General features: G+C 37.7%; 1 protein-coding gene across 2 annotated transcripts in view; it reads left to right on the top strand.

Annotated features, from left to right (window-relative positions):
- ripor3 (RIPOR family member 3) overlaps positions 1-25,101 on the top strand; it is an 88,387-nt gene that overhangs the window by 1,204 nt on the left and 62,082 nt on the right. The gene's annotated exons all lie outside the window — the stretch shown is intronic.

The raw sequence follows: 25,101 nt of genomic DNA, 5'->3' as shown, positions 1-25,101 counted from the left end.
GCCTGTTTTGGAGACACAGGTGAGCATGGGTTTGTGTTTGTTTCCACCCAGTTGGTAGAAGCAAAAGACTTTCAGTGTTACACTAACGCAAAGCAGAGAGGGGAGGCTTCCTCTCTTATAGCACGATGTTACTCTGGTTTCCAACTTCACAGTCTTTGTGGGACAGTAATGCTGTGAAATGTGCCCTGATGTCTTGTTACTGCTGAAGAATATGAGGGTTTTCACTGTGAAGCCTGTCACAGTGTGTGTTTGTAGCTTCCATTTCATCTGGACGGAAAAACAGCAGCAACGTTGTCTTCAAACCTGCACAAATAAAAGACAGGAGTGTACAGTGCAGATGGAACAGTCCCTGAGTGGAAAAGATCATGAGTCAGATTAAATTTCCTTTACTTGTCATTTTCGAGTATTGCCATTTATAAAAGCAAAATAAAGTTTCGCCTTAAAAAGTCATAACCATACAGAAGAAAGTCAGCTACTTGATTATTAACTGAAAGTAAATGGTTGTTTTGAGTAATTAAAAAAAGTATAAATTCTTTCATTGCATAAAGAATAGAATCTCTCTGGGTTGTATGTCAACAAAGAAATGATCCTTAACCCATAAAGACCCAGTGATACTTTTGTGGCAGTTCCAAAATAAATTTTTCTCTATTTCTACCCTGCTTAACTGACTTATCACCATTTTTTTTTTTTTTTTAATAATATCCTCTGTATTTTGCATTGTTTTGGTGTAAATTATGTATTTTCCTATATTTAATCCACAGATCCTGTAGATGTTTATGAAAAGTAATTATATTTAAACAGAGAAAACTGAAGAAAAAGCGACTTTTTCAGCAAAGATATCAATAACTGAATGTAAAAACAAGTGTGTCCATCCACTGTCAATGATCCAACTCCATGGGTTTTACTGGTGAATCAATGTTGTAGAAGATGGCGGTGTTGTCACGGTAATTACAAAGCCTCTAAATGTCCAAATGGGTCATATCTGATGACCATGAAAAGATGACAAACTGTATTTCGCACCAATTATTTCCATGTATTGATAGGATTAGTGGATCAACAGGTATTAAACAGTTCATATCTGTGGATAGTTTGTATCGTCATGGCTGTTTGGGTCTCTGTGGGTTAATTGATTTAATCATGATTTAATAACTGCAACTATGGTCCAAAAATGCCTAGTTAGGTATGCCTGGATGTATAAATAGATCATGATTAAATGTTCACATTGATATAGTGACTCTCATTCATTCCTAGCCCAAGTACAGGTCGTGCTCATCATTCAGTTGTTGGTAAAGTTGACTTTTGTCCAGCTGCTGATGTTTGGACTACCTCTCCCTGGTGGTCTAGTGGTTAGGGTTCAGTGCTCTCAGGATTTGATTCCCAGTCAGAAAACATTTTTTGTAGGTGACCAAGTGGTTTGTGACTGAAGGGTCGCCAAATCAATTCCCCTGAACGACAGAAAAATTGCTGGTTGATGGGCCCTTTGAGCAAGGCACTCAACCTCCCATTTGGTCACTGGGTGCCTGACATGGCAGCCCCCTGCTCCTAGTCTGCAGAGTGTGGTGTGTTCCTGCACGTTCAGCTAGTGATGGATTCAATGCAGAGGGTCAGTTTCAGCATGTATTACTTGTTTGCATTTACAAAACTCTGCAACTATAGATGCTTCTTTTTCTTCTAATTCATCACTTTCCACACCCTGTCTCTGAGCTGTTTGGAAAGTATAACCATCAAGAAGTACATATTAGAGGGGAAATCCTTTACAATCCTCTGAACACAAGAACAGAACAGCCAAAATGTATGTATGATTTAAAGTAATTACACACACACACACACACACACACACACACACACACACACACACACACACACACACACACACATATATATATATATATATATATATATATATATATATATATATATATGTATGAAAATTAATTTTCACACCTGCCCTTTCAAGAGCACTCAGACGCTTCATCTAAAGACACCTATTTTATTTTTTGTGTTGTCTCAAATCACATACACCCCAACCATTAGTGTGTATGTCTTAGTGATAATAGCACCATGAATAACACAATAGAAACATTTCCATGCTTCATTATATCACAAAGACAATCCCCTAATGGTCACAGTCATGTGTAATGTGCCAACATCCTCACTGTCAATGAAACTATTGCCGAGAAGTCTCAGCCAATTACTAGGAAACTTTTAAATTTTGAACAGATTTATTCCATTAGTCAACAATAAATTGCAGTTTGTCCTTCCCCTCTGGCTCCTCCTCCTCCTTACTGGGCTTCTGTTGCCTGAGGCATTCATTTAGCAGTTGGTCACTGGGGGCCATCTTCTTGATTTATTCCTGGAGGCTTGTTGTTTCCTCCTGGACAGTAGCTCTGATGCGCACTAGCCCTGGTCTCCCTCCTTTCACTTCATGTACAGTCTCAGGATGCTGAACTTAGGGTGAAACCCTCCATGCATGGTAAGCGGCTTCCTTGTCTTGATGTCAATGACTTGCATCTCTCCTTTTGTGTACAGCCTCAGGATGCTGTACACGAAAGGAATGAGGCCTAGGACTAGTGAGTGTCAGAGCAGAGTCACATACACCCCAGCCAATAGTGTGTATGTCTTAGTGACAATAACACAGAGGATAACACAACAGAAACATCTCCACACTTCACTGCACCACAAAGACAATCTCATAATGGTCACAGTCATGTATTATGTGTCAGTATCCTCACTGCTAATGAAACTATTGTTGAAAAGTCTCAACCAATTACCAATTACCAATTGCACCACTTTCTGTAGTGTAGTTAGCTGGTTGCAGTTATAGCAGACTCATGTTGTTCACCGCAATGTGGAATTTATGGTTTGACTGGCAGACAAGTTACATAAAATATGAGTGTATATTGTCAAATGAATTGAGCCTGATGTTGTTGCACTCAACATTTACACTAAGAACACTATTTACCTCACTTGTTCTAAAATATTAAGGCAACAACAGAAGCCATTTCTACACAGAGAAAAGATATTAAGTAATACAGTCAATTGTATATCCTGCATATTGATTCAGATGTCACCCCTTTGTAATCACAAACATTTTGATTACTAACTGTAATTTAATTACATATTTTTCTTCATGATTGCACAGTTACATGTAACTAGTTCGTCACCAACATTAATTTAGGAATTGTTGTAGGAGAAACACTTCAATATTTTAGGAGGTACATGTCTTTCTAGTCTAGTCAGAGTTAGATGAGACTCTTATCTCTCAGGTCAATATAAAGCTGCAGGCAGTAGAGTTAGCTTAGCACTGAAGGGTAAGAGACTGGGTCCAAATATAACTATATCTGCCCACCTGCACTTATAATCATCTGTCTAAAGCTTTTCATGACCATAATATACTTTGAAATAATGAGAAATGCAATGTTGAGTAGGCGTGATATCTTTTTCAAATGCTGGATATCACATTTTCCATTGTTCTTTGACTGCTGCAGTAAAAAAACATGTTTCAAAGTATTTAAGTGGGAGGGAAAGAAGACAGTTAATGTTTTTAAAATACATAAAGGAACTTTTGTGTCAGGCCAGTACAGCACCTGAATGGGACAGAGCTGTGTACTCCCAGTACTGGTTTAATCAGCTCAACTGGTCTGTCCTGCTCATTTCCTGGCACATTTTATTTCAGTACGTATGACAATAATCTTACATAATACTGTATTTAAGGCTTATTAGTGTATTTAAACAATTGGCATAGTGCACAATGTTAAGCATTCAATGTGTATGCCATCTTATAAGGAATTACTTTGGAAAAAGGCACACTACTGGTGTATGCTATCAGTACTTTCTGTCACAGCATTTAAGAGGGAAACACAACACATTTAGCTCCACAATATTAGCCACTAAACGTGCCTAACTTTCACTTTAACTACTGGGGTACCAACCACAGAGCAATGCTATATTGGTAAGGTTCATACCCGCACAGAGTTACCACCTCCACCCTTTCATGACTTGCGATCGAACATGAACTTTCCATGAGCTCTCTCCCCACTCTTCTCTTTTCAAAGAACATACCTTTAATAACCATCACAGGTCATACATTTATACTTATAAACTCAGTAACACTTTACAATAAGGGTCCCTTAATTAACATAAGTTAGTACATTATTAAGCATTAATAAATGTTGAATAATGTAATTAGTTATCATTATGTATGCACTACTCAGCATTAATTAACACATTGTTTATATATTAGTAAGCTCTTAATAATGTCTATAGTAATCATTCACTAATGGTGTTTATTTGGAGTGAATAAGCAGTAAGGAACAGCTAACTAAAGCATTAATCATTTGTTATATGGTGTACATGTTACCCAGATGGGCATTAAAACAACACTATGTAGGATTTGTGGTACTGGTACTCTGGTTGAGATGGGCAACTATCTGCTACTTCATTCTCAGTGCCATTACCAGTACCAGTTGGCGTCATTGTTGCTGTCACTGGTACTGGTGCTATCGCCGTTGTCGTCACTGGTACTGGTGCTATCGCCGTTGTCGTCACTGGTATTGGTGCTATCGCTGTTGTCGTCACTGGTACTGGTGCTATCGCCATTGCCGTCAATGGTACTGGTGCTATTGCCGTTGCCGTCACTGGTACTGGTGCTGAACAAAGCGGCTGGTCAGCTGTACGGCCCAGCACAGGGAGCTTGTGTGTGGGTGAGAGGAGCAGGGAGACTGGGTTTGAGCTCAGGCTCTGAAGCTCAGTGGAGCTGTGGTGTACCAGAACTACGGTGTTCCTACCCCACACAGGAACGTTATTACTTAACATTAGTAACCTGACCTAACCCTTACTAAATGCATGCCTCATAAGCATTACTTAACCATAGGTAACCGTTAGTGAATGCTATTTGGACCCTTATTGTAAAGTGTAAACATGAATCCCTTAGGAAATGCATAACAGTGGTAAATAAGCATTACTTAACTACTATTAGTTGAAATGTAGTTGAAGCAATCACATATAAAGCATTTTACACATTTTATTTAAAACACATTATATACAGATATTTACAGAACATCTCAACTTGCACAGAGGAAAATTTTGAGCAAACATGAACATCTGATCTGTTAGACTCTAAGAAACTCCAAGCAGACACAGTCTGATGGGTTCAGCAGAAAATGAGGAAGCATGCATGTTGTTTATGATGGTACAAGTGGGTATTACAGCTGTTACTGCAGTTTGGGATTCGCATTCACCAGTTCAACAGTAAATAAATCAGCAGTTACACAGGTCTTCTTTCACTCAGCCTTGTGCTGCTACATCAGTTAAACCTGATTTTACATTTGAAGTAAAATGTAGTTTTTGAATGTGATTTTTTTCCCCCTTTTTTTTGTATTAATAATATTCAGATTAAAGTAAATCACATTGTGCTACAAATAAAATCAGTGTCTTGATTTTGTTACACCCTAACACATTATGGCAGTTGATGGATCTGCTACTAGCCCAGATCAAGCAAGCGTGAACATCAGTGTCAAAAATTTAACTTTCACCTGTTATTTCTCAAATATTCTTTTTTTTTTTTTTTGCTTAAGAACTCTGTTTTATGAAACTGTTTACAAAATTTCAGTGTCACTTTTAGAAAAAAAATATAATCAATGTAAAATGAAACCTAAAAAGGACTAAAATATATAAATGCACTATTAACTTTAATAATAATATTTTCTTCTTGCTTGTATAAGTGATAGTTTGTCTGTGAATCTGTGGAAACTAATTATTCAACAGTATAAGAATATATAAAGGTTATGTACAATCCAATTATTTGTCAAATATGCTCTGCTATTAGCTGTATATATCACTTCAGTTGTAATATATATGTTAAATAAAAGTTTATTACCATATATGTAGTGTTTTAGTTCCAGGAAAGTCTTTTATTCTGATACTGAACAAAGAGACAAACAGCTGTCCCTGTGTCACAACATATTTGTGTTCATAAAAACTTATCATTTAAACATTTTTATCCAATATTGATCACAACTGTAATTTAACATCAGAGCTAAAGGCTTATGTTTCATTTAGTATCAATTTCTTATGAGAACAGCATGTTTCGTACATTTGCGTAAAGTGAAAAAAAAAAAAAAGTTGATTTTGAGTCCCCATGTCACGCAGCAGTAATTTAAGTATTTTTACCCCAACTTTTATTTTTGTAAATTGTAACGTGTGCCATGTGAAAGTACTTACTGAGACCTATTCATACATGTATTAAACATGGAGATAAGTTATTTAGTTTTCAACACAGAGACTAATGAACATGAAATGTGTCCCTGTGTCACTGCTTGATCTGGCCCTTCTTCTTTTAGCCTCAAATTGTCAAAAGTTTGTACATCTTTTACATGATTTTCATCTGATTCTGTCTGACATCATTTTGACACGTAATCCCTTGGTGTATCCAACTAGAGGTTGTCTTTACTTTTATCAAAGGAAAAGAAAGAAAAGGGAGAAACATATAGTGCAGGTGCATAATGATGCAAAATGAAAATAATGGATAATCTCCCTCAAATAAAAAAGGACTGGAAAGAACAGATATTTGTGTTAAAGAGTAAGAGGAAGGTAAGAGAAGGAAAAGCAGAGTGGAGAAATGGACAAGACATACAAGGGTAGAAATCAGGAAAACTAATGTACTTTTACTACAGTTCTAAATACACTGATACTATTTTTACATCAGTTCTAACTCTGAGAGCCATGTCAGCTTCCCACAGAGAAGTTGTGTACGAGAATTGATGTTTGAGGCGGTCTCATCCAATGTTGTTAAACTAAACTACTTCTTGAAATGAAACACACTTAAAAAGTTTTAGACAAATCAGCCTGAACTGAAGCCAGTCTAAAGTCATTTGAATGTCATATATTAAAGTTTAGGGTTTCCTCTAGCAGTCGAGCACACACTAAACACACTGTGAACCCTTAAACACCCCTCATCTTGTCTGCCCTCCAACAAGTTTCTGTCACAATTCAATGAGCTTCAAATAAGCTCCGTATTTATGACCTACATGCATAGTTGTAGTTAACAATGAGCAAACAAAAACAGGGCATTCCAAAATTATCCTGGTTTTCAAGCCAGAAATCCTGTGATAAAGATGTTTCATATGCGTTTCTGTCCCACTCTCATTGCTCTTCTTTGAATTCTGACTTTGTGATGTTTTGCCACAGCTCAGAGAAAGAAAATATTGTTTTAACACACGCATCAAGTGGACCTGACAGCTCACGCTGTGGATCATTGTCCCCAGAGCTCCAGTCTAATAACATTTAGAGGCAGCAGCCTCATCGACCTCTGAGGCGTTTAACAGGACAGTCAACACATTTCACTGTTTTATTCCTACGACGGCGTATTAGTGTCACATAAGAAAACTAGAAAAGCACTAGCAGAGCGCAGACCTCCGCCAAGACAGATCTGCCCCCCCCCCCCCCCCGATCACCACCAAAATTTTATCATTTCTTCCTTGTGCCAGTATCAACATTTCCTGAAAATTTCGTGAAAATCCGTCCATAACTTTTTGAGTATCTTGCTAACAAACAAACATGCAAACAAACAAACAAACAAAGCAAAGAGATCACAATATCTCCTGGTGGAGGTAATAAAAACACTTGGCACTACGAGAATAAAGCTATAAAATATTGAGATAAAACCTGTAATTGTATGAGAATAAAGTTGAATACAAAAACAGTTATAATTTTATGACAATGAAGTCGTAATATTATGAGAATAATTTTGTCATATTTTGAGAATAAAGCCATGATATTTGAGAATAATGTCGTAATTTAAAAACAGGTGGGAAAAATATCATAATTTGTGAGAATAAAGTCATACCCACTCATTGCATAATGGAGAACTTGGAACATTTTGTGAGGTTCTACTTTCATTTGGGGTTTACACACAGCGAAATACTGAGCCTATTAGCCCCGCCCCTCAACACATTAGTCCAAGGACTTTGAAGCCAGTTTGCACATGTTTGGGTTTGTTTTCGTCGTAAGAAATAAAAAGATTTGTTCCAGGTTCCCCATTATGCAACAAGTACGACTTTATTTGCATAAATTATGATATTTTTCCCGCCTGTTTTTAAATTATGACATTGTTTTTGTAATATTATGGCTTTATTTCTAAAATGTGACAACATTATTCTCATCATAGTATGACTTCATTTTTGTAAAATTATAACTCTTTTTGTGTTCGGCTTTATTCTCATAAAATTACAGGTTTTGTCTCGATATTTTACAGCTTTACTCTTGTAGTGACAAGTGTTGTCATTTTCTTATGTGTCCCTAATAAACCGTCGTATATTCCTAAGGCCTACAGCCAGATTCATTTGGAGAACATAAATAACATCATTAATATTTAAGCTAGGCTGGTGACACAGTTCTGACATCTCTGGTGGTAAAGGTCATCAGAGCCTTTACTTTGGTAAAAATACTGAGAGCAGACTGTGTACATGTACTTAAAAAGTGTTCATTGTGGAGTAAAATCTTTCCTTTTAGTGTACTGTGTATTTCATTTTTGTGTCTGCTGGACTTTACTGCTGTGCATGTTAAAGGTTAAAAGAACCTTATATTAGAGATGGACAGATGAATCAGATGGGAAATTTTACAAATGATCAGATTACAAATGAAACTTATTCTGACTGTAGCTGATGGCTGTATGAGGCTTGTCAACTGGATTTATTGTCTCATTGTAAAAAGAACCAAAAACATGTTTCTGGGCCAGTCTCTACTCACTTGTGATGTGAACCCATAGGCTTTGTCAGGGGTTTGTGTGTTCTTGTGTGTGCAAATACATATAAGTATTTCTAAGCCTCTAAGGTTCGTGGGGCGGCCATGGCTCAGGTGGTAGAGTGGGTCGTCCAATAACTGAAGGGTCCAGTGCCACTCATACTGGTGTATGAATGTGTATGAATGTTTGGTGGTGGTTGGAGGGGCTGTAGGCGCAATGGCAAATTGGCAGCCACACTTCTGTCAGTCTGCCCCAGGGCAGCTGTGGATACATATGTAGTTTACCACCACCAGAGGGGGACTGTGAGAGCGAATGAATAATGGGTCAATAATGTAAAGCGCTTTGGGTGCCTAGAAAAGTGCCATAGAAATCTAATCCATTATATTCCATTATAAGCACCAATAAGGAAGAGAAACACTGTATAAAAAGCCAATGCATCTACCAACATCTACTGTGTCACATCTACATCTGAAAAGGAACTGAAGCTGTCAGTCATATGGATCGGTGTAAAAAGTATATTTGCCTCTGGAATATAGTAAAGTGGAAATATAATGTGCAAAACAGAGTACAAGTACTTTGCCTTATGCCATTGGTGTTGAAGCAGATGTTGTTAAGACAATTTCACCCTTGTTTAAGAGGAAATGACTGCTTGATTTCAAACCACATGTGTTATCAATCCTCTTGCTTTCCCACCTTTTATGGCTCTACAGTTGCACTAATTTAAAGAAAACTGTGTATATAATCCACAGGGACATAGGAGTCCACAAGGGTTTTTTGTGATTGTGAGTACAGCGCTGAACAAAGCAGCCCCTGTGGCAGTGCAGAGTGCAGAGTTTATTATTGGTGCATGATTTAAGAGAGATTTAAAAAAATAAATAAATAAAAAAAAAGCATTATAGTGTACTGGTTTGGAGACTGTTCTCACATGATCTCAAACACACAGACATGTCAGAACTACATGCATATGCAGGCCTGACAGACACAGTGGACTATGTGATGGAAGGCACATGTCAGTCCACACTGTAGAGAGTTCATCCAGGATCCACAGTGATCTACAGCCCCCATGGGTCCAATCTGAAACAACACACTAATGCTGTAACACTACACCGCCTTAAACACTTACTACCTCTTGGGGTCAAAGGTCAAATTCATATTCTGATCCTGATGTGTAGGTTAATGTGACGACTTAACTAAAGGTGAGATTGAATTAAAACTACAGCTCAGTGTATGCAAGAGAGTGACACTGATGCTAGATGAAAACTTAAAATTAAATATTTTTGGTATTGTTTTTACATAAATCTTCCCAATTAATGAACCATAAAGTTTTGAAAAGGTGTATGTGGAAATCCTCCAACTTCAGCTAAATATATGTAATATCTGTGTAAAATTTTAGATACGATTAATGTAATTGGTTAGATTGGTTATACATACATATTAATTCATAATTAAAACCATACAATACACGAACACCACACAACAATGAAATCAACACAACTTGTCTCTCTTATTTATTTAGTATTTTTTAGGAATTTTATGGAATGAAATACCACAACCTCACACTGGTGGGGATTTATTTTCAAAAGTCTGAATGTGTGTCCATAAATTTAGATGATGTCATTTATCATTTACTTGCACATGCCTTCACTCCCCATGTGAGCCATACACTGATACAAGATACTGGCATCTTTCACTTTTTTTCTTTACAGCCCTCTGGGCCTCAGACGGTACCTTGAAGGATTTAGTTTTGGAATATGTTTAACTCAATGCTTCCAGAAGGAGACATCTGAACATTTAGCAACTGCAAGACAAAACTGTGCAAACATAAGTGCCAGACACCAGTATAAGCCAAGTTCATGCTGAATGCAAGTAAATTAACTCACTTTACAAGTAAGAAGGGATTTACTTTCATATTGTATTTTGCCAGTATGGGCAAGAAATACATATTTTATGTTTTCGATCTGCAGTGCTTAAATCACACTCATAATGGTCTTAAAAGCATCTTTTTTTTCCATCAAGTAACTATTTCAAACCTGGAGACACTATGAATCTCTCCATTGTAAGATAATCATCCAGATACATGAGGCTACGATATAGTACAGTTTGGAAGTGACAGTATGGAATAAACTCACACTAGTGGGAGTATTACATAGCTTTCTGTTCAGTTAAAAAAAGCATGTAAATGTAATATACTCAAGGATTATGATGTAAAATGATTTAAATGTAAGAATTAATTAATTCCCAAAAATAAGCCCTTGACTTCATTTTATCCCTTTATCACTACTGATTTAAGAAACTGAAACAACAACAACAACAACAACAACAACAATAATAATAATAATAATAATAATGATAATGATTTGATTTCTATTTTGTTTTGCATTATTGATCCATTATTCATTCATGCTCACAGTCACACACTGGTGGTGGTAAACTACATCTGTAGCCACAGCTGCCCTGGGGCAGACTGAAATAAAATGATGAACTTATTTATTTACTCTTGGTGTCTCGTACCTGGGATCCAAAGTATTTACCAGGTCATAAAGTCCTCACTCTCAGCTCCACTGAGGAGTTTGTCATCCTCAGCAATAAACCAGCCAATAAATGCTGTGTAGACTTTAGATGCTGTTGAGTTGTGGCCATATTTTACCTGGAAAAGTTTTATTTGGGTTTTTGTCTTGTGTATTCCTGCTTTTTCTGACTGTAGCATCCTCAAAGTATTTGTCATTGTCATTAGTTTAACCATGCCAACTCACCTGGTGAAAGTTAAAATCTGTTGTTCTTCCACTGGACTTAATCTCTAAATTTACAAACAGTATTTTTTTTTTTTTTTTTTTCTATTTTGTTTATTTATTTATTCAAAATTTTAATTTTATATTTTATTAACAGTATTTTGATTTAACTGTACACTGTACAATGTACCACCATTGACAGATTTGCTGTGTACCTCATATATTGAAAATAAAGATGGATGTTATGATGCTAATTCCATTTTCAGTGGGACATAAAATGTAGCCACCTGATTAGTTCAGGTCCAGGGTTTCCAGTTTGTGCCAGTGAATCTGTACAGCCCTACCACAGACCCTATGAACACAGAAAACAGCCAGTGTTACCATACAAATGTACACTGGAAGGTACCTCCTGTACTAAATCACTATAGCATTTTGATGCATTTCACTCCATCTGAGGAAAGAGAAGAATCTGGTGAACACTCAATTATCTTTTTCCATTATCACTGTAAAAAGTGTTGCATTGTTTTTACTTTTGAAAAATAAGGCAACATTTTCCAACCACTTTTTTGAAGTTCAACCAACTTCTTGAAATTTCAAGTTGACAACTTAATAATATAACTTTAATTGTAAGTAAAAAACAATATAAATAATCCACAATGCATTGCTTAAAAAATGTTTTAAGGTAGTTAACATGTTAACTAACTTTGATTAAACTGAGTATATTTTTAAGGCTGCATTTAAAAATTGATCAGGATGCATTTAATTCTTAATTGGCTGCATATATTATGAAATTTTATTGATAGAACAGGTTTACAAACCCCCAACAAAGAGGTACCTGTTACAGACATTTACTGAATAAGGAATAATTGCCATGTCATATCACAAGTTTAACAGGAACATGTGCACATTGTGAATTTAGCATTGTAACACTGAAAGTTCCTTCAATTTATTTAAATGCTAAAATATTACATGAAAATATTGTTTCCTATGTAAAATATCTGTACTTGTGTTAAAATAGCTGTATAGTGTGGCTATTTGTGAGAAGCTTTAAATATTTTAACATAAAAATAAATGTCAGACCTCAGTTATTAAGTGCAAGTTTTGAACGTGCTTACATATAGCAGTTGAATTTGTAAAAACCTCATACAGGCATGAGGCTTCTGAGGGTCATCTCTGTTTTCTTTATCACTGAAGCACTTGGGTCCTGGTGTCAAAAAAGGGGAAAAACCAGTTATGAACATATGCGGTAAATTAAAAACAGGAAAAACTAGAAAAGCACTCGGAGAATGCAGACCTCCGCCAAGGCAGATCAGTGTACCCCCCTGCCCCCCCCCCCCCCCCCCCCCCCCCATCACCACCAAAATGTAATAATTTGTTCCTTGTGCCAGTATCAACATTTCCTGAAATTTTCATCCAAATCTGTCTATAACTTTTGAGTTATCTTGCACATGGACAGACAGACAAACAGACAGACAGACCGACACCAGCAAAAACATAACCTCCTTGGTGGAGGTAATTAAGAAAGACTTACAATAGATCTGGATGTGTCTAATGCTAGCATAAGCATAAGATAGGCCTGGTGATGCTAGAAAACAAGCAACTTGTGCCTTGGATATTACAACAAAATCATGGTAATTTAGGTCAAATCAAACTTTAAGTAATGAAAATCATTACTTAGGTTACTGTGTCGTGTGCAAGTCTGCTCAATGATGATCCGGTTTTTCCTCCATGTGTATCTTACATGTGGTTGCAGGAGAATGAACTGGATGACTGACCTCTGTGGGCTAGTTATGACCTTTTACTTTCCATAAAAGTAATTAACAGGCCTACTATGATTTAATCTATGAACTATAAACTAGAATTTATTTCTATTGTTAAGTTTTATCAAATTAGTTTCTTGGTGAAAAATAATAAGTTATTTTAACAATTGCAATTTTTAATAATTACCTAAAACTCAAATAAATAAGAAAATGAAATGTAATTAATTTATTGGGCAAAAGTAGTCTGTAAAATTTTAAGTTATATGGACAATGCTTCTGAAACACTTTTTTACAGTGCACTTAAGGATCTTAAAATCATAAGTGATCTCTCTCAGGTTAAATGAGTTACAAGTGCTCTGTTTGAGTGCAGATTTTCAGGTCATGGGGCTGAGCTGGGACACCCCCCATTAAGTGTCCGTTGTTTGAGTAAAAGGCTCACAGCCTCAGGAGGTTAGACAAGAATTTCCATTTCACACTTGGGTGAAATTCCAGATTGGCTGAACTCACACCATTCGACCTATTCAACATTAGCCTACATTATTCCAAGTAAATCATTTGAGAGAAAAAACATCAGCAAAAAGCTCCAATATGTGTATCTTCACATTTCTATTTTAGGCAAAGGGCCACCTTTTCCAATCACAGTGAGTTTTAGGGAGTAGAAGCACAACAGTACATCACCATAGTCCTCTTCCAAATAGCCTGATAAGAAGTTACAAAATTCTGCAAAGATTCAACTCTTTTAAAGGATTTATTACCATGACATTTGGCAGATGGATCATGACTACATACATTTTAAACGTGGACACCTGTGGCTCTGGCAGTAGGGCCGGTTATGGGCCACATTTTCCAAACCTGAACCTGCTGAGCCACTGTGAGCCTTTTTCCTTGTGAAGCTCTGCATGCAGCACCACATGTAGATATGCATTCTCTTCATATGCAGAGATCATTTTTCCTGCGTTTCCTTGTTAGCTTCACTTGACGCAAAGCAAAATCTTGGCTGCTGGACAAAAGAAGCAAAAATTAAAGCAACATGGTGCAAAATCAGGAGATAGAGGCCGGTCAAACAAACAATACTGTAGGAGCTATTTGTCTATTTAGTTTTTTTGTTCGAAGTTAATGTACTTTTTTGTTTACTAATTTACTATTTTTGCTAATTGTTTTTTTTTTTTTTTTACTTTTTTGTTTGTTTAATACTGAGAATATATTTTTTGACTTTCATGGTTAATACTGCCCTGCGATGAACTGGCGACTTGTCCAGGGTGTACCCCACCTTCACCCCTATGTAGCTGGGATAGGCTCCAAGTGACCCCCGTGACCCTAGTGAGGATAAAGCCGGTTCAGAAAATGAATGAATGGTTAATACTTTCATTCATTTTTATGTCTTGCATTTTTTATTAACTTTTTCCAAACATATCACATCACACATCAAATACTAACATTAGAGCACTGGTGGATTACCCAGTCTCCCGCCCACCCATAACCATAACCAGAGAGGGTCTTCATTTCGATAATGTGGCTTTTATCCCACACACATCAACTTTAAGTAGCCATGTATATAATAGATGCATACACCATAAATATCTGCACAGAAGTGTCTAATCATAATATACAAACATGCATACATAAGGTATGTGATCATTGTCTTTGTCACAACGGGGGGGAAAAGAGAGGACTCAAATGCACGGTACTGAAGAGAAAAAAATACAAGTTTATTTAACAAAAAATGAAAACCAAACAACAGAAAACCTAACACAAAAGCTAAGACAGAGTCCATAAAAAAAAACATACAAAACCTGGGTCAGAGTCCGTAGGTAAGATGAATAAATGTCCGGGTTATAGAGTGGAATGGAAAGAAATGAACCAGCACTGCATGGCTGCAAACCTAATCCTTAAATAGGCAAGAGGTAATTGGCTGCAGCCACGCAGCGCCAGCAGGTGAGTCAGATGAGGATGATAAGGAGAAGGAGGAGCTGAGAGTCACACAGGCACAGATCCTGACAGTCTTTCAGTGTGAATCCTCTTAGCCTTTAGTCTTTGAGATGTAAAGATTCCAGGTATTTGCTCCTTTTCAAATGATGTGTTTCTGTCTTGTCTTGAATCCTATATGACATTCTTTCATATGCCGCTACTTTTCCAATTTCCGTCATCCATTCCTGGAATGGAGGTTCCCCATATTTCTTCCAGTTCCTCATTATAATTTGTTGTCCAGTCATTAGAACAGTCTGTATCCAGTCTTTGAGCGTTTTGGGAAATGCAGACAACACTTGAGGATCTCCTAATATAAATAACTTGGGGCATAACATAAATTGTCTTTTTATAACATTAATAATATACCAGTTCCAACAGGTATCTGCTTCCTTTAAGCCCAGTCTTTACAGCCTACTTGGAGTCCAGTAAAACCTATGCAGGATCTTAAACTGAATAAGTCTGACTCTCTGGTCCCTCGGCATTATTTTAAAGGTGCCACACACCTTAATCCAACCCTGTTCTTCATATACTACCCCCAGGTCTCTCTCCCATGAGAGTCTCAAAGCTGTGATTCCCTCCTCCCCCTCACCTTCCATAAACATCGTATAATATTTTACCACTTCATGACCTTTGCCAAATACCTTAAGAATTGTGTACAGTGTATCTGCTGACTTTGGTCATTCTGAGCCTGACCCATAGAGCTTTTGCACTGTATGGTGCAGATGAAGATACAGTATCTCCAAAACTGAGATTGAGGTAAGTCATATTCCTGTTTTAGGTCATTAAAAGTTTTAAATGTGTGTCCGTTGAACAAATTTCCTTGGACCAAAATATTCCTTTCCACCCACTCCTTCCAAATGAAAACATTTTTATTCATATTTAACTTGGGGTTTAACCAAATACTGGCTGACTTGTTTAGGTATGGATCAAACTTTATCAGCCTCAAGATGTTTCTCCATATATCTCGAAAATGAGATATGACTGGGTGATTTTTCATTTCTTTAGTTGCTGTAGAGGATAAACATTGCAGGAGGGAGAGAAGGCCTAAGATAGATTGTTCTATGCTGCACCACGGGGGTGCTCGCTCTTGGGGTGGAGCTCAATGTGCCAATGTCTGATAATTAAATGCATAATAGTAATACAGTATGTTTGGGAGACCCAGACCACCACTGTTAACTGGCCACTGTAGTTTTCTCATAGCTATCCGTGGTCTCTTCTTATCCCATAAAAACTCTTTAAATATATTATTAATTCATTTAAAGTCAGTCTCCTGGATTTTTAATGGTAAAGAGAGGAGTAGGTAATAAATTCTTGGAACGCAGTTCAATTAAATAGTGTTAACTTTTCCCCACAGAGACAAATTTAGTGCTGACCATTGCTTTACATCAATATCTAATCCAGTCCGAATAGCGCTTATGTGTTCACAAATGTGGACGTCATGCATGAAAGGGTTTAATGTCACATAGACATTCAAAACACATGACAACTGTCAGCAACAGAAAGTCCACACCAGAGGCCATTTCTCATAGACTGCAAGGGAAGCTCGGCTTCCCCTAAAATGATGAAAATTAAATGGTCAAATATGTTCGGTTGTGTTGACATTTCTTTGACTACAAATGTGTTACAACATGTTCATCTCACAGACGAGTTCGTTCAGAATCAGCTTTATCACAAATCAACGGACTCGATGTTGTTCATTTCTCATACATTCCCGTTGCGCTGTTTTCTCATTCAATCTCTGCTCAGTGCATTTGCCCGTAGACGCTCAGCGTCCATGCACTTCAATGGGACTGAGTGGAACAGTTTTTTTCATTGCCTCAAAACTGGACAGTAATTGGATAAATGCCACGATGTTGTCCCACCCCCGGATGCTCAGCATCTCTGGGGGTGAATGGAGCTGTGGGCGGAGCTCAGCTGGGCTGGACGCCAGGCTTCCATGTGCTGATTGGAGGATCACTTGAAAGGCTGAATCCTGTTTGATTGACAGCTATTTTGAGATCTACTCCTTCACTGACACAGTTCAGTTTAATACCGTCACGCATTCTGCTTATGAAATCTAGAGAGAAACCACTATGAAATTACTTGTTCATTTCTTGCACTGTAAATAAAACACACTCATTGTACTTCGTTGTTTCAATTTAACATAACTTCAACATTTTCTTGTTTCAGTTACATAATTTCACCAATACTTGTTCAAATTTAATATTGTTTTGTAGATAGTTAAATCAATCATACTGTTGTCACTAGTGGCAACAATTGGAGCTACATCAGCAGGTGTAGAAAGGAGCATCTCTTGTTTAAAAAGGCTCAAGTCCTACACCCTCAACACAATGGGCCAAGGCCGTCTGAGCAGCCTAGCTCTGCTGGACATTGGGAGGACACTGGTCCAGTCCCTGGAAAAGACACCTACTTGGCACGATAAGGTCATCGACCATTTTCTTAAAAAGGAATGGAGGGCCGAATTTATGTCTAAATAACTTGACAATATTTTTTTGATATAAGCAGACAATGAACTTCCCCTCTCTGAAAGGCGAGCAGCCGCCACTGGTCCACACCACAGGTTTATGTTACATGTTATGTTAAAACTTAAATGTTGTGTTTAAACCTAATTGAAAGAGCAGCATAAGACTGAATGAAAAAAGACTTGCCTGAGTGTAACTGTTGATTTATTTACTGTTGAACTGATGAATGTGAATCCCAAACTACAGTAACAGCTGTAAACCCACTGGTACCATCATAAACAAAATGCGTCCTTCCTCGTCTTCTGCTGAAGCCATCAGACTGTGTCCACAGGGCAAATCTGTTTTGAATGCACTATGGAATATTGACCTGTTCTGGACAAAAGATGACAAAACATAGCGTGAAATGGCACTGTGGTCAATGTAACAGCTGTGTTTATGTGGCTCAAACTACTAACCTCAAGTTTTCTTTGCATAATTATCATCCTAGTTTGCCACATTCTCTGCCTTTATTTTCCCCTTGATCTGGATTCCATTTCATTCTCATATATATCACTATTCTAACAGGATGATCATTTGCTTAACTTCATTTTTTTTTTTTGCAACTCTTGTGTCATTGGTAAACAGCATGAGTAGACTGAACTTAATTCTCACATCTTTAATTGTGCGTAACTGGCTGAGAAACTTCTGAGACTCTGAAATCCAACTGTGGGAGCCTGTAAGTATGTTAGCTATTTGATGTGCCCATAACTGGCACCTGATTCTTTTATTGATGATTCAACATGGAGCATCCTTAATTTCCTCAGGCACTCTGATCTGTATTCAGTTTTGAGTTTGTCTTTTTCACAAGAGGCTCTCATCATGAGAGATGAGAGAGGAAGACCTTCCCCAAAGGAGAGGCCAAAAAGAGCAAGAATAAGTTGGATCTCCAAACTAGAATGACCAAGATCACATTGACTCATGGTGTTTCAAAATGGCCGCTCCAAGAACAGGTGTTCTGGCTGATTCCACCTTCAACCACATTGGTGGAAGAGCTTAAACACACCTGTGGAGCCTGACTGCTCTGGGAAACTGAAAGGAAGGAACCTTGACATGTAAGCAGTGGTTCAAATCAGTGTGTTTGTGCATGTTACAGCACAACACTGTAGCCTGTGTCTGTTTACTTCTGGGGTTTCAGAGAATCCAAACACTTCTTTCCGTCTAAAATGACCTTCTATGTTGCCTCAGAAAACTTCAGTGCTCCTCTCCTGCTCATCGACAGTCACTAACTAAGCACCTCGTGTCTTCTGCTTCTGTGGCATTTTTGACAGTTGGCAAACCTCCTTAAAGGTGCTTAAAGAAGTAAATTAACTCCACCAGCTGGACTGGAGTGGGACTCCAGGTGGTGTTCAATACATGAACATAAAGTTTCAAGTCCAGTTTTCTCAGATGAACTTAATTTTATACGTCTGTTGGAGAAAATGAGTAAATACTCAAAGTACATGAGTTAAACTGACAAGATAGTGAGAAATAAGTAAAGTATGATAATATGATTTAAGCAACTACAAATATGACCTTTTAGAGTGTACAGGATCAGGAGAGAAGGAAATGTACAGAGAAAGTATTATCCTTTTATCTGTTATTTTATTTATCTGTAGAGACAGACTCATGAAATAGTAGAAACAGGGTTACATGGAGCTTCCCTTTTTTCTGCTCAACTAAAGTAAAGGAGTCACCCAGGTGAAAAGAGGCCTGTAGACATCTGAATGAAGAGGTTCAAGGTGGTGGTGAAACCCCCGTTAGCTGGTCTCTGTTGACTCAGGGTGGCTCTGACCTGATGCTGCTCAAATTGGAGGGGGGTGTCATCCCCCCTGAGCAGGACAGGGGCAGGCTGATGCGTTGGTCGAAGTGGGGTGTCTGGCAGGGTCCTGTCTGGACTCTGCTGGTCCTTGTAGCTGGTGAGATTCTTGATCCCCTGCCACATGTTCCTGCTGTTGTTGTGACAGGATGGCTGGGGAGTTTGCAGTAAATGGTTCTTCTCTCTGTTGCTGTTGTTCTGATGAAAACCTGTGACAGTTGGTCTGATAAACTCAAACAGCTTTGAAATGTAATCCACATCTGGATGCCAAGTTATCCTGGGCATCACACACCCACTTCTACACTGGGCTGTTTACTGATGAATATTATCAGATATGTTTGTTAACTGACAGGATGTGGGCTGTCTGTGAATGTGAGTGTTCTCATGTGCAGTGTGAGGCTGTGTCGCTGCGACCAGATGTCTATATGCATACAAAACACATGAGTGTTTGTGCAGGGTTGTGCGTGTGTGTGTGTGTGTGTGTGTGTGTGTGTGTGTGCGTTGGAGAGTACAGATGTTTGTATCTTCTGAGGCACTGGAGAGGGGGCCGGCATGTGTCTGTGTGTGAAGAGTACAGATGTTTGTATCTCCTTAGGAAAACAGAGATGTGCGCTGTGTGTAAAAGAGTTTATGTCAATAAATTTAAGGGATTAGGTTACTTTAAAGTCGTTTAATCTTTGCTCTGGCTCGGCCTAAACACACAAGAACCCTGGATATCCCAACTAAATGACACAACACATAGTAGAAGGAGAAGAAGGATGACGAGGAGGTGAAAGGGAGAGACGGGCAGGCTGGGAGAAAGAGGGGAGGTCTGAGAAGGAGAAAGGAGATGCAGATGAATGTAGTGATAGAGAAAAGAGGTTGGAAGCCAGGCAGTCAGGCTGAGGTAAAAAGAAAAAACAAACTGGAAGAATAGGAAAAAGGAGTAGAGAGGAGACATACCAGCCATGTGAGTGATGGGCAGCTGAAACATGAAGCCAGAGAAACGACAACTGCACAGAAGGTCGTCTCATCTTATACATTCTTCCTTTGCCTCGTCCATTTTATTTGTCATCATGACAGCAACTGAAACATTTTCAGCCAATGACATGGACTGAGTTTAGTCTGAGGCAGAGGCGATTTCTCATAGACTGCAAAGGAAGCTCGGCTTCCCCTAAAATTACGAAAATTAAATGGTTAAATATGTACAGTTGTGTTGACATTTCATTGACAACAAATGTGTTAGAAGACGTTCATCTCACAGACGAGTTCGTTCAGAATCAGCTTTATCACAAATCAACAGACTTGATGTTGTTCACTTCTCAAACATTCCCGTTGCGCTGTTTTCTCATTCGATCTCTGCTCAGTGCATTTGCCCGTAGACGCTCCGCGTCCATGCACTTCAATGGGACTGAGTGGAACAGTTTTTTTCATTGCCTCAAAACTGGATGGTAATTGGATAAATGCCACGATGTTGTCCCGCCCCCGGACGCTCGGCATCTCTGGGGGTGAATGGAGCTGTGGGTGGAGCTCGGCTGGGCTGGACGCTGGGCTGGACGCTGGGCTTCCACATGCTGATTGGAGGATCACTCGAAAGGCTGAATCCTGTTTGATTGACAGCTATTTTGAGATCTACTCCTTCACTGACACAGTTCAGTTTAACACCGTCGCGCATTCTGCTGTGAAATCGAGAGAGAAACCACTACGAAATTACTTGTTCATTTCTTGCACTGTAAATAAAACACAGTCATTGTACTTCGTTGTTTCAATTTAACATAACTTCAATGTTTTCTTGTTTAGTTGGTACGATAAGGTCACTGACCATTTTCTTAAAAAGGAATGGAGGGTCGAATTTATGTTTAAATAACTTGACTTTTTTTTTTTTATGTAAGCCAACAATGAGCTTCCAAGTTTTCCCAAGTTTTTTGTCCCAAACTATAAACATATTAATACCATCAAAGCTCTGTGACATTAGGATTTTTGACTCATTTTTGTCCATCTTTATAAACAACCTATGACATAACCTGGAGTTAAGTATTGCACAAAAACAATGTCTTTGTGATCAGCAAAAGGTACGTATGACAAACCTCAAACTGGTCCACAGTGATCTGAAGGATGTGAATAAATCTACCACTAATATTTATGCATTGAACACAGTGTGTAGTGCTTTTTGGACATAAAAATTAATGGTTAATATACTTAATGGCATTAAAAACACATGGCTCAAACATGTGGTGTGATTTCCAGAAAATGATTTGCTCAGGTGTTTATTTTGTAGATGTTGCTCATGAGATGAGTAACAGTTAACAGCTGGATTTTTTTTCAATCCTGACGCAGCAACATCGGCGTTTGGACTAATTCCTTAATGTCGGATATTGAATTGAATCTCTTGTACAGAATCACGCTCGACTGGTAACTTCAGGTGTGGTCAGTAGCCGATACATAGACAGGAAAGAAAATGCCAAAATGTTTTTGCCAGGTCAACATGCTACGACATACGATACAACAGTGAGAACGTGCCTTTGGTATGTTACGAGCAGGTCTGAGCCGTGGTGAAGTCACTCGCCATCTGCGCTGTCATCACAGTACAATCAGTCATCTGAGTGGCAGATCAGATCGGATGGAATCCCTCAGGACAGGATCATGAGACTTAGTTCGATGTGTTGTCGCTGCTTGTTTGGAAGCCAGAGGTGGACACACCTGATACTGACTGATGACACTTTGAATTTCTGAGTACCTATATTCAGTGACTGAATAAATGTGTTAAGTTGATCACAATTTGTCCACAATTCATTCTCTAATGACCAATGCTTCCGTCTTTCATATGAAGGTAATCCCAAACCAATTAATTGAATATATCTCCAAATATACATATTATTCTGACCTGTGCATGTTTAATGGCACTAAGTATAAATTATAAACCATACTAAAATAAATTAGCATGATTTCTTAACATCCCCTGAAGAATATGTGAACATTTTGACAGAGTGGACTGTTAAGCTTGTTATTAACAGACATTATGTTCAGTGCTAATTAGTTTATTCAAAACAACAATTGCTCAGATGACTTGAATACAAAACCTCAGTTGCAGTTAAAGAGGTTCACCTCTTCTATAAGCAAGTGGTGCCAGGCACAACAAACCCCGCCCCTCACACGAATTGTAGCTTCTTTTGGCATTGATCCAGCTGATGTCATCATGTCTATGCATGTACTGATGTCAGTATATAAACTGCCTCTATATATGTGCCAAGTTTGAAGTGAATTGAAACTAAATTGATGTTTTTATAGACATTTGAAATTTCGCCCATTATAAGTAAGAGGGGAAAATTTTTTTAAAAAATTCATAAAAAATTTTAACTTTGACCTACTTTTCCCAAAATGTAACCACATCTTTTCTGGGTCACTGGAAATTTATAAACCCAATTTGGTATGAATTCAACAAGTCGTTTTGCTGCTACATACATTTGATATTTTGCCCATTTTAGGTAAATGGGGAAAAAAAGATTTTAAAAATTCATAAAAAATTTGAACTTTGACTTCCTTTTCCCAAAATGTAATCAGATCTATTCTGGATCACTGGCAATCTATAAACCCAATTTGGTATGAATTCAACCAATAGTTTGACTGCTAGAGTGTTAACAAACAAACAAACCGAACCAAAAACAACCCCCTCTGCCTCCCCTTCGGTGGGAGGGGTAATAAACCTTTTACTCTGGACTTGACACTTAATGTATTTAGACATTTCTTTCCCCTTTTCATCCCTGACTTTTGACACTAGTTGTTTTTGTAGGTCTGAGCCTGAAGCATGCTTTTCTAAATCTTCTCCTTGTGGACTCACGAGCCCTTCCGTGTCAGACTTGACACTGAGGTATACCCATAATGCTTTGTAAAAAGCAACAACAAAGTGATCCAAAGACAAAAGATGCCTGTCCACACCCTTAGTGTTAATAACCAACTCATTTGTTGCACGATATGACACAATAAAGTAGCATGGGCGAGGTGATGTTGGGTGACTCTAACACCAGAGAATGCAGCTCAAGTTAGAGCATATCACTGCAGTTCTGGAGGCTCTTCATGACAAATACCACACTGATTATTAAATTTTATTAATTACAGATAAAACGCATAATTGAAAACAAATTACATTACATAATTGTTACGGTTCTCCATCAACAAACATTTCAAATGTATACAGAACTCTAATTGAAATGTAATGAAACTGCATCTTTTCTGTTCATGTTTCATAAAAAATTAGAGTAAGTTGACATTATTAGAGGTTTCACTTTGATACAATGTTGTTTTTAAGATTATGGTTTGTATTTAATATTTAAATCAGTGGTTCCCAACCTTTTGTCTCGTGACCCCATTTTAACATCACAAATTTCTGGCGATTCCAGACATTAGAAATGGAGACATTTTTTTGCTAAAATGAATTTGTTTTTGATCATGTAATAGTTTGCTATACTATGTTGCAAATAAATGTTAATTTTAGATGACATTTAGTCTATATAATGTATATTATTATGGACGGAGGCAGAAAAGCCAGGTGTAGATTACTGTACAAAGTGAGAATTTGATTTTCCTTGGTCAGGATATGTACAGTCAGTCCAGCTTGGATTTACAAGGCTGACAATTAATACTGAACAAACAAGAACTCAAACTATGAATTATGAAAGAGCTGCAGCATCTGAAACTGACCACAATGAACATTTGAAAGATAAACAGTACCACAGTGTTTCAGTTTCAGCTTCAGAGTTTGTCATGTCTTTTATGGATTGTGATTGTCTCTCTCAGCTCACCATATATTTTTTTATTAGTAAGTTGTTTTTTTTTTTTTTTTTTTTTTTTTTTTTTAATCAATTACTAGAAATTTCAAGTGACCCCATTTGAATTCCAGGTGACACTACGTGGGGTCCCGACCCCAAAGTTGAAAAATACTGGGTTAAATAATTGTGCTGTCTTGCTGTTTGTGTCTGGACTGACTGTTGTACATTAACAGTCATTACACTTTTAATATTCACCATAAATATTAAATATTTTATGATGTTTACAGCATTTATGTTCTGCACCTCTTTTATTTTTGTGATGAATGGTGTCTTTTACATTATTGTGTTTCTAGCTTGCAAATCAATATTTTACACTGCTTTATAAAGTGCCATGTATAAACAGTTGGTTAAGATGTCTTAGTATAGGATAGAAAATAAAAATACTGTGCAGTCCCACATGAAGTAATTAGAGTAGTTTTGCATGGTCATACAAAAAGCCTACATTTGTAGAAGAAGAAACACGCCTACTTTGAAACTATAACTGCTTTTTGCATATGAGGAAATACCACAATGGCAACCTTTTCAAGGTGGTTGAAGGAATGAGAGACACTTCCCTTCACTTCTCTTTGTGAGCATCCGTTGTTTGAACATTCTGTGCAAAATCAAGACCAAAAAAATGAAACTCAAATTCGATACACCTATAGAGGTACTGACTGAGTGCATTAAGTTTGAAGTACTGTGGCCTGTTCAAGGTTTCAATCACGTTTCTATGGTGAAGTAGAAAACTGAAGTAATGTGGCTCTAAAGAAGGTGCTCTTTTTTTGGAAATGAGTGGGGATTAGTTTTTATTTCTGTTGGTT

Source organism: Sphaeramia orbicularis, chromosome 5, assembly GCF_902148855.1.
Source record: "Sphaeramia orbicularis chromosome 5, fSphaOr1.1, whole genome shotgun sequence".
Lineage (NCBI taxonomy): Eukaryota > Metazoa > Chordata > Actinopteri > Kurtiformes > Apogonidae > Sphaeramia > Sphaeramia orbicularis.
Note: the sequence above shows the minus strand (reverse complement) of the source record. Positions and strands in the feature narration are given on the sequence as shown.